At 49.4% G+C, this 9,850-nt stretch overlaps 1 pseudogene; it reads right to left on the reverse strand.

Moving 5' to 3' along the window:
- Window positions 1-502: 502 nt before the first annotated feature.
- Window positions 503-1,799, reverse strand: LOC118635375 (annotated as a pseudogene).
- Window positions 1,800-9,850: the final 8,051 nt, after the last annotated feature.

Here is a 9,850-nt window from a genome sequence, read left to right on the forward strand (position 1 = left end):
GCTTAGCAGATGGGGTGGCCCCAGTTTTAGATGGGCCTCTCTGGAAGGCCCCTGGAACTTGGGCTAGATATGCTCGGCAGCTGATCAGAAACTTCCTGGCATCATAGGGAGACCTGTGAGGAAAGACCCTCCAGTTTCAAGCTGCATGACTAATGTAAGGTGATTCTCCCAAGGTCAGGAGCCAGGAAGTTCTGTCTGCTAACCAGCAGGCAAGGCTCACGAGACCCATTGTCCTGGGCTGGCCTCAGGCCTCTCTATCCAGATCCTTGGCTGAGCCTATGAAAATGAAAGAGGACAGCGAGGACAGAAACCTGTTCCGGGCCAGGATTTCTGGCCTCCTCGGGCTCATCTGATGAGGTGTGTAGCTCGGAAACAGAAGGAGATGGACTCACAATTCTCATTGCATTGTCTATTTACTACAATGGAGTTTCACTTTTCTTTATGAAAACCAAAAATGGATTCGCGGTTACAACGTGGTGATTGTTTTCTCTCACCTGTGAGCTTAGGCACTTGCACTGCCCTTGAACTGCTCACATAGTGCCAACTTATAATCTGAGGCACCCTCCTCCTCCTCCTCATCCTCTTCAGGGTCCTCGGGTGGGGCCATGACTGAAAGGCCAGCCATCAGGATGGAATAACAGGCGTTGTACAAAGACATCACCCAACCACATAGTAGAGAATTTGGGGGGCTGGTGGGCAGATCCCCTGTGCTGTCGGTTTCGGCAGTAGTCGTAGGCACAAACATGACATTCCCAGATGTGCCCTCCCCACTTGGACCAACTGGCTCACTTGGGCACAGGACTTCCACGGCACTGCCCGTGGACCGCAGACATGAGAACTTGAATGACCAAGTACCACTGGGTCCCTTAGCATTCCGAGATTTCTTCTGGGCCTTTTGGTCAGCTTCTTTGGTGCCTCCCTTGTGGTGAATCCGTGGGGAGTATCTCATAGGAGCTAGCGGCTTCTTTTTCTTTACAGGGGTTGTGCTGGTCTCTCGATGAGCAGGAGTCTTCTGGTTGCCCTTTTCCTTAATATTCTCCAGGAGCCTAGGCTTGTCTGAAACAAAATTAATCGTTTTAGTCATTCTGGGAGAAAATGTATCCATTTCACATGAACTGGCCTCTCAGAGTCTTTAGTCATCCCTGAAGGTCATCTCTAAGGGGGTTACTGCTTCCTCTTAAAATCTACACTTTCTCATCTTTCGACACTACTGTCTCAAGTGAAAAAGACTTGTCCCCTGAAATGAAACCCTTTCAGGATATCGTTCTTCTTGGTCTACTAGGAAGAGGGTCGGGTAACAGAGAATTTGGGAAATGGGAGACTTTCTACTTTACCATCATCCTGTTCCCTGGATAGCGAACTGAAGAGTGGCCTGGGCGTATTTTTCTGAATCCATAGAGGTTCAGCAAGCGGATGAAACTCTTCAGGCTGTCTGAGTCAAAGATTTTCTCTTCACCCCTCCGGCAAAGAACCTCCCTCTGGAAAAGATCTTCTTCTATGGTCATGGTGTCTCCATCGTCACTCAAGCGCAGACCTGAAGGTGTCTTCCTCCACGATCCTCCAGAGCTTTCTTGGGAAGGACAGACCAGGAGGAATGCTGCTTCCTTCCACATTGTCGGCACCTTAGTTTGGGTCCTGTGGTTGTGGGTTGTCTTGGGGGCTTGGGTCTTGACTTCTGGCAGGATCCCCCTGCTTCTCCAAGGCCTCCCTGAGTCCACATGTGGATCCAAGGGTGTATCATTTTGGACCATTATTGGTGGCTGTCCATCCGCTGATGGGGACAGCTTGGCTTCGTGCATCTCATCGGTTCCCTGACCAGCCATGGAGAGGCTCGACATCAAAGAGCATTGGCTACCCGGGATCCTATCACTGAACTCTCGGGTCAGAAATGCCTTTGGTCACAGCAGGGATGCCCAATATACACTGTCCTCAAAATTCTAGAGTGTCAGTTTTGGGGCAACCAGCTGCTTAAGTCACAGTCCTCTTTACTGGTCATGTAATGTCACAAAGTTGGCTCGCGGCCGTTCTGGAGAGTGGGCACTGATCAAGTGTGGGGGACTGGACGTGTGTAGTGTCCCCAGCTTCTCTCTTTTCAGAAAATACAGAGAAATAGGGTTCAGGTGATGAGAAAGAGTTGTCATCTGCTGACAAGCACATTATTTCTTGTTGCTCAGTACAGGATGAGTTAAGAAGTCATGGTCCTCTCTCCTTGCCCACTGCTGCATATGATGGAGGCCTGTTGATGGCCTCTTTGATTGCTCATGGGCAAGACCCTGGTTAGTCTGAGCTTGGCTACCACCAACACAGCCTGGGTCAGATGGGCCCCTGGGAAACTGTAATTCCCATAAGATGGTGGTTGGCCCAGTCTCAGTTAGTAATCCCCCTCTCCACCCCCCTGCCCTACATCAGCTTCCTGCTCTGGTCTTTCCAGCGGCTAATGCTGTTTGGTGGGTCCTGCTCAGATAGATCCAAAGTCAGAATCCTGTTTTCTTACCCCTGGGTCAAGTTGTCCCTAGAGTAGGGCTGTGCTCCAGCACAGGTGGGAGCACTCCTCTTGTTCCTCAACCTCAGTGCTACCTTAAGCACCTCAGACATGCTGTTAACCATGGTGTTCACCGTGTTGGTGTGGAAGGGGACAGCCATTGCCTCTATTGTGCTGGGGGCCCTCTCTTGGGCTCTGCTTGTCCCCAAACCTCCCCTCTCACATCACAAAAGGATTGGTCTTAGTTTCGATTTCTTCCCATAGGAACTCTTCTCAATACCCAAGATGGGCTTGCTTTGGAACCCCTGCATTTGCCTTTTCAAACCATCCTCCCCAGACCCTCAGATTCAACCTTTTGTGAGGCCTCCTTTCCACCCCATTTCCTTCCATCAGTGAGGTGGGTGAGCTTTTGCTTTCTCAGATTTCTGGTGTCCCACTTCAAATTTAAAAAAAAAAATGGATCTCCTTTGGTACTTCCTCTTTTCATTGCTGATTTGGGGGTTACACATGGATTCATCTCTATGGAAACAAAGCATTCCACTAACTCACTCTCATGCCAGCCCTGTTCTCCTTGCCAGAAGCCCACCACAACTCTACCTGAATATCCCTCTCCTGCTTCTCCAGTGGCAGCGGTCTGCAGACTCTGTCTTCCCAGTCCCTGTGAGCAATGTGGATGGCTATGGTACAGTGCCAGTGGCTTCTCAAGAAGAGACACCATTGAGTCTCTAGAGTCTTGATCCCATTTAAGACAACACCTATGTAAGGAGAGGCAACAGAACTTCATCTGCCCAAAGACCCGTGGGCCTCACGTGGCCTGTGGATATGCAGAACTGTGAATGTTAATAAAACCATGCACCAACACTCCAAGCTCTTGGCCTGTGGGCTGACCTGTCCTGAATGTGCCTTGCAGGCTCTGGAAACCCACTGACATGTTGGTGACAGAGCAGAGTGTTGGCTCCCCCTTCCTGTCACCAGGGAGTCACCTACCAAGAGCAGTAGAAAGGGCTGGCCATATGGAAACCTCATTCCTCAGATAGAGTGTTTGTGGGCTCAAAGAGAAAGGTGGGGTAGCTACACAAGGCTGTCAGCACAGGGTGTGTGATCCATTCCTTAAAGGGGGTAACTGAGGCCAGGGGAGCCAGAGGAAGGAGGGGGCCCTAAGCCTGACTGTCCCATGAGGACAGTAAGCAGCAGAAACAGTGCACATGGAGGTTTAAAGAGCACTGAAGGACAGTGTACACCCACAACGTGCTGTCTTTCAAGAGTGTAGGGGAAGGGGAAGACTCTGTTGGGACTCATGGGCTCTCCCATGGGTATGATGACAGTGAGAGCCATTCACAAACACTGCTGGGGAAGGGGTGGGAGAGTTCAGTTGAGGTACAAGGGAGGCTACAACCACCACCATCCAGAGGATCTTCGGGTCACCCCTGGTCATGGGTGGTCACATCTCCCGCTCCTGTTGGTCACATCAAATACTTAGTAGAATCCCGGTGTATCTTGAGCAACCTAACAAAAGGCCCCAACCAAAATTATGCAAAAACAGACAGAACTGAAGGAAGAAACAGACTGACTTACAGTAGAAGTTGGAGAACTCAATACCCTTTGTAATGGAATGAATTGTGCCCACCCCACCTCACAAAATCATACATTGCAACCCAACTCGTATGTGACTGTATTTTGAGACAAGACCTTTAAGGAGGAAACTAAGGTTAAAAGAGTTATAAGGCTGGACCCAAATCTGATAGAACAAGTGTGTTTACAAGAAGAAAAAGAAAAACTAGAGATCTCACCCTCCCTCTCTGTCTCTCCCTTCCTGTCTTTCTCTCCCTCTTTCCTCCTCCTCCTCCTTCTTGTTCTTCCTCTCTGTCTCTCTCTCTCTCTCTCTCTCTCTCTCTCCACCTGTGCACAGAGAAAGCCATGTGAAGGACATGCCCATGCCACAGCTGTCTGCAAGTCAGGAAGAGAGGCCCTCCTTCACTGGAAACCACATTTTCCACACCTTGATCTTGGACTTGTAGCCTGCAGAATGGTGTGAAACAATAGAGTTTTGCTGTGTGAGCAACCCAGTCTATGGGACTTTGTTGTGGCAACCCCAGTAGACTAACACACCCCACTGGCAACAAATGAAACAAGCTTAATAACAAAATCAAAGAAATGAACACCACACAAAAACATCTGGAGTGAAAGACTTCTATAGAGAACCCCCTCCCCCCCCCCCAACAACAGCATTGATGTGCTTCTCAAGTGCACCAGTAAGGTTCTCCAGGATAGTCCACATGTTTGACCACAAAACTTTCCTCAAAAAATTCACAAGGATTGAACCAAAATTATTGAAATCATGCAAAGTGTGTTCTCCGGATACAGTGGAATGATATTAGACATCAATTACAGAAGGAGGCTAAGGAAATTTACTGTGTTAAACAAATGATTGAATGATGAAGAACCAAATACATGAGAGTAGACTGACTTCTCGTGCATTAGCATTCCAAACCATTGAAGTAGACACTCTTTCTTCAAGGAGGGTGAGCATAACCCCTCACCCCTGAAGTGGGAGTGGGATGAACAGAGTGATTTCCTTTTAATGAGGACAATGTGGAAAGGGCCAATGAAGAGTCACTTTACAGCAGGGAAACCTGACAAACTCTACCTGTGCCACCTGATCTAGGTCAGCATCAACAGTGAAAGAGCATGTTCATAATATCTACGTGCCCTTCATGTGATGTGATGAGTATGGTCTTTAACACCCTGGTCTTCCTCCCATAAACCCAAAGCCCCAATATAAGTAGAGAAACACATCAGACAAATCCCAGTCCAGCGATTGTGACAATGCACCTGACCAGGACTGCTCAAAACGGTCAAGGTCATAAAAAAAAAAACAACAAAACAAACAAACAAACAAACAAACAAAAAAAAAAACAGAGAGAGTCTAAGAAATTCTCAGGGCCAAAAGGAGACTTCACAAGACATGACAGCTCAGTAGAATGTGGGGTCCCAGATGGGATGTTGGAACAGAAAAAGAGGACATCTGGGGAAAAAGTTGAAAATCCAGGACATATGAATAATGAATGGACTGTTGCTGAGAATAACACGATATTGGCTCATGAACTGTAACACAGGCAGCACAAAAGTGTGACTTGTTAATACCGGAACAACTGAGTTTGGGGTACACAGGGACTCTCTGTAAATGGTTTGCCAATCTTCCCTAAATATAAAACTGTTCAGCATGAGTCCACTGAAGTCTTTAAATTCATAAGGATGCAGGAGGACCTTGAGTGGTGATGAATGTGCTTTAAAAAGCAAAATATGTAGCAAACACGAGCACACAAAGCCAGGCAGCATGAAGACAAACCTTCCTGCATAACCATAAGCTATTTGGTCTCCCAGAGCCTCCAAGCTGGATTCCTCCACAAACCAGGCCTATTCCTCCTTAACATCCCTGGAATCTGATCCTCCTCTCCAGCCCCAGGACAAGGACTAATCCAGCCTCACAATTCCTGTGAGGACAGTGACAGGAACCCACTATGGGCCTGCCTGCAGTTGGAGCCCTGCACTGTCAGTTTCCCAAGTGGCCCTTCCAGAACAGAAGTGTGATGGTGTCCTTCTTCTGCACAAAGTCTTTCCATGTCACCCACAGGGGAGAAGCACCACGATGCCTGGACCTGGCCACTAAGGCCATGTGGCACCAGCTCCACAGACCTGCAGCTCCGCCCTGTGCTGACTACTTGCAGTAAGGCAGGGGCTCTGCTAGATCCTCTCTCACCCCAGGACCCAGATCAGGAGGCTCAGGAGCTACCCACTACCTCCCTGCATTCCTGCAGCCTAGCATAGCCTCAGTGCTCAAGGAGTGCTCATCAAATGAATGCAGGATTCAGACCTCCCCAGGGCCCTTCAAACAAGCAGTTATCCCTACTTCCATGCCTCAGACCTGGCCCCCACATTTGCTCGAACAATGACCTTTCCTTCCTAAGTTCCTAGTAGCTGCAGTGGTTTTCCGTGGGCACCCACACTCCCATGTTCCTAACAGATTCTCCCAGGTTATTGACATATTGATGCTGTTTCATTCAGTTTGTCAAGTGACATCATTGAGTGATATCACAACACCAGGGGATAAATAAGGGTTGAGCTGGTAAAAGGCACAACCAGGCTGACTAACTTATTAGGGTCTTACCCAAAGTGTCCAGGAGCAGCTTCCAGCTCACTATCTGCAAAAATCATGGCCTTGGGGTCATAACCCCTGTCCTGACTGCTTCCTAGGAAGAACCGCAAAAATGCAAATTGTAATAATATAGGCAAAATGAGGTTTAGGGTTGGCAATGAGAAACACAAGGTGTTCGGCACCTGGAAAGAGTTTGTGTGGGCAAGAATGGTTTCAAAATAACCAGGTGTGGGACAGGCCCTCCAATCACAAGCTGTGCCAGGGAGAATCTGGAATGTGGCTGCAGGCCTCCCAGAAGACATGCACCAGGAAGACCAGGGAGCAGGCCTGATGCCGAGTGTTTCCCTTGGCATTCAGTGTACCTCCAGGTACCCTTCCTTGCAGAGCTGTGGGGTGTGGTGTTCAGAGGGGGATGTGGACCTGCAGGAGGTCTGGATGCCTCCCCCAGGACCAACTCCCACCACCCAGGGTGTTCTCCCTGCCCAGGTACATGGACCCTGACCGACATCTCAGTTGGGTCTGGAGCAATTGATACCATGTGTGAGATGACATTTCCTGGATTGCAGAGAGACAGCTAGAAGGAAAACTGCATCAATCAAAGTGCAGAAGGACTGAGGACACCTACTGGTTCAGAATCTTCACAAGCTGGGGGAAGGTACATCTTAGACTCACAGAAGCACTGGCTATGTCTACTGTCACTGAATTTGGGCCAAGCATTTTACATACAGTTCAGGTCCTCTACACACTCACACCAACTCTCTGAACTCTACTGTTAATGTGCCCATGTGACAGATCAAGACATTGAGGCACAGAGAGTTTCCAGGATTGGTTTGACTTTTGAGCAGCAGAACTTCTATTCAAACTGAGCTTCATACAGTGTAAAGCCCTGTCCCTGCACTGGCCTGAGCTGTCTCCCCCACAACCAAGGGGTCCCAGCTGTCCTCCTTGGACACCTAATGCCTGACACCTCCGACCCCATGACTGAGGAACCTCATGGAAGCTACACAGCGGTACCAGCAAGAGCCTGACACTCAACTGCACCATGTGGCCCATCCCAGTGCCATCAGGTTACCAAGACCCATGAAAGGAGACCAAGGCCCTGGAGGAGAAGTGAGGTAGAAGACAGAGGGTGTAAGGATGGAGGTTTGACTAGGATGTAGGTGTCGGAGGTGTGGCTTTCTGAAGGCTGCTTCTCTGTTCAGGCATGGACCCTACTCTCCCATTCACATTCCCAGTCGCCTTCTCTTCTAGCTAAGCTGATGGACCCCTGTGGGGTCAATCCCCTGGGCAGGCTGGACATTAGGCACACCTCCAACCAGCAGCCAGCAGTTCACAGCACAGCATCAATAAGGTGAGTGACTTTCATGAATCCACAACCAGGTCTCTATGGGGCCTTTTTGGATGGACCCTCTGGATGCTGGGCAACCATGGCTTTGCCCCTGAATCTGCCTTGTGGATGCCCCTTGGTGTCACATCCTGCATCCTGCCACAAGCCCAGCCCTATGCCTATGCCCAGGCCGAGCTCAGGGACCAAAGACATGCTGAGACCTGGGACCAATTACTTGCTAACCAAAGGCCCCAGGAGAGTAGCCAGGCACAGTTCACACAGAGGAGAGCAGGTGATAGCCAGGCAGGAGGTAGCTCCTTGTCCAGCAGGTTAGAGTTGAGTGCAGTCTCTAGCCCTGGCTGGGGAATGGCTGTGTCTTAGGGGAGCAGGACCATGGTCTACACCCGTCACCCCAGCTGCTCACGGGGCAGGCTCAGGGCATCGGGTGAAGGTCAGACATTCCCAGTGATGGAGAGTGGGGCTCCTGTGTGCTCTGCCCCACCTTAGGCTGGACTGGCTGGACACCTGTATGGTGTGCCTCTGCACAGTGGCTGTTATACAGTATGCTGCACCCTGGAAAGGACTCCCTGAAGGACCTGGGAGATGCTTGGGGTGTCCCAGCTGGCACTACCATGCAGTCCATAGCCCCTTGTGTGGGCAGTCCCTCACCAGTCAGTTCCCCCCAGGAATGGACATTCAGTGTTCCTACTTTCATCCTGCAGTGCTCCTCAGGGTTCTGGTCTGGCACTTGTTCCAAGGGCGCTCATTTCATGATGGGTCCAGGGTTCCAGCTCACCTCCAGCTGCAATTGCCCCCAAGTTTTTCCACAGGACAGCCCAGGGCAGTTCAGATGGTATCTGACATGTGCTCCTCCCTCCAGCTCTTCTGGGATTGCTGAGCCTCTTCACTGCCTGCATCCTGGAACCCCAAAGCTCTCACCTGTCCAGGTCCTATCTAATCCTCAATTGACTCTGGGGGTGTCCAGGGGCCTGGGGAAGCATCCTGGTGACCAGACCTGACACCTTTTACAGGCTTTCATATGCCCAATAGACCTGTTTGGAACCCCAAGGACCCAGCTGGTTATGTGGATACTGACAAGACACTCCTGCTGTCCTCTCTGCCTCAGCATCAGACAGCAACACCCCATAATTACTTCAACAAGGCCATCAGTTTAATTAAGCATTTGGGCATTACAAAGGGAACTATTTGAAAATAACTTACAGTCACAGTGATTAGTCACATGCTCATATGTCAAAGATTATTATTTAACAATCACTAGGAGACTCACCACGAAGATACATCACATCCTGCCAACTCAGCCTGAATCACACTGGCTGAAAGGGGATACTCTTCTGGGGGCTGTCATGTGAAGATATTTGCACAAGAACTTCATTACTGGGGACTGAACAGTTGTCATGCATGTTCAAAAATATGGAAATCAGCAGAGACTCACAGGTGACTATTGTGACTTCAGGTGGGAAGAAAGGGCAAAATTCACAGCTGCATTAGATTTCAGGGGTTATTGCCAATGGAAGTGCAGAAAGGTGCTCTGGAGAGAAGGCAATGCCTCCTTCTGAGATGTATAGAATGTTTTGAAAATTAGATGTGAGTTTGGACTTGAAACATCTGACACAGTAATGGAGGCACTGCAAAAAGGTGGAGAAATTCTAGAGAAAGGAGTAATTCTGGGAAAATACTCCCAGAAAAAAAGATTTTGTCACAACAGATTATAGCAGCTGCACTTTAGAGCTTCTATTATGCAACTGTCGATTGAGAGATGTCAAGAGTTCATCCTCACCTTGTCTTCCTCTTCCCTGAACGACTGGGGCCCCTATATTGCCAGTCCTCTGGTACTTAGGAAGGGCTGTGTGATGACCCTTTGCCA

The sequence above is a fragment of the Molossus molossus genome, unplaced genomic scaffold (assembly GCF_014108415.1).
Source record: "Molossus molossus isolate mMolMol1 unplaced genomic scaffold, mMolMol1.p scaffold_m16_p_2, whole genome shotgun sequence".
NCBI classification, from domain to species: domain Eukaryota; kingdom Metazoa; phylum Chordata; class Mammalia; order Chiroptera; family Molossidae; genus Molossus; species Molossus molossus.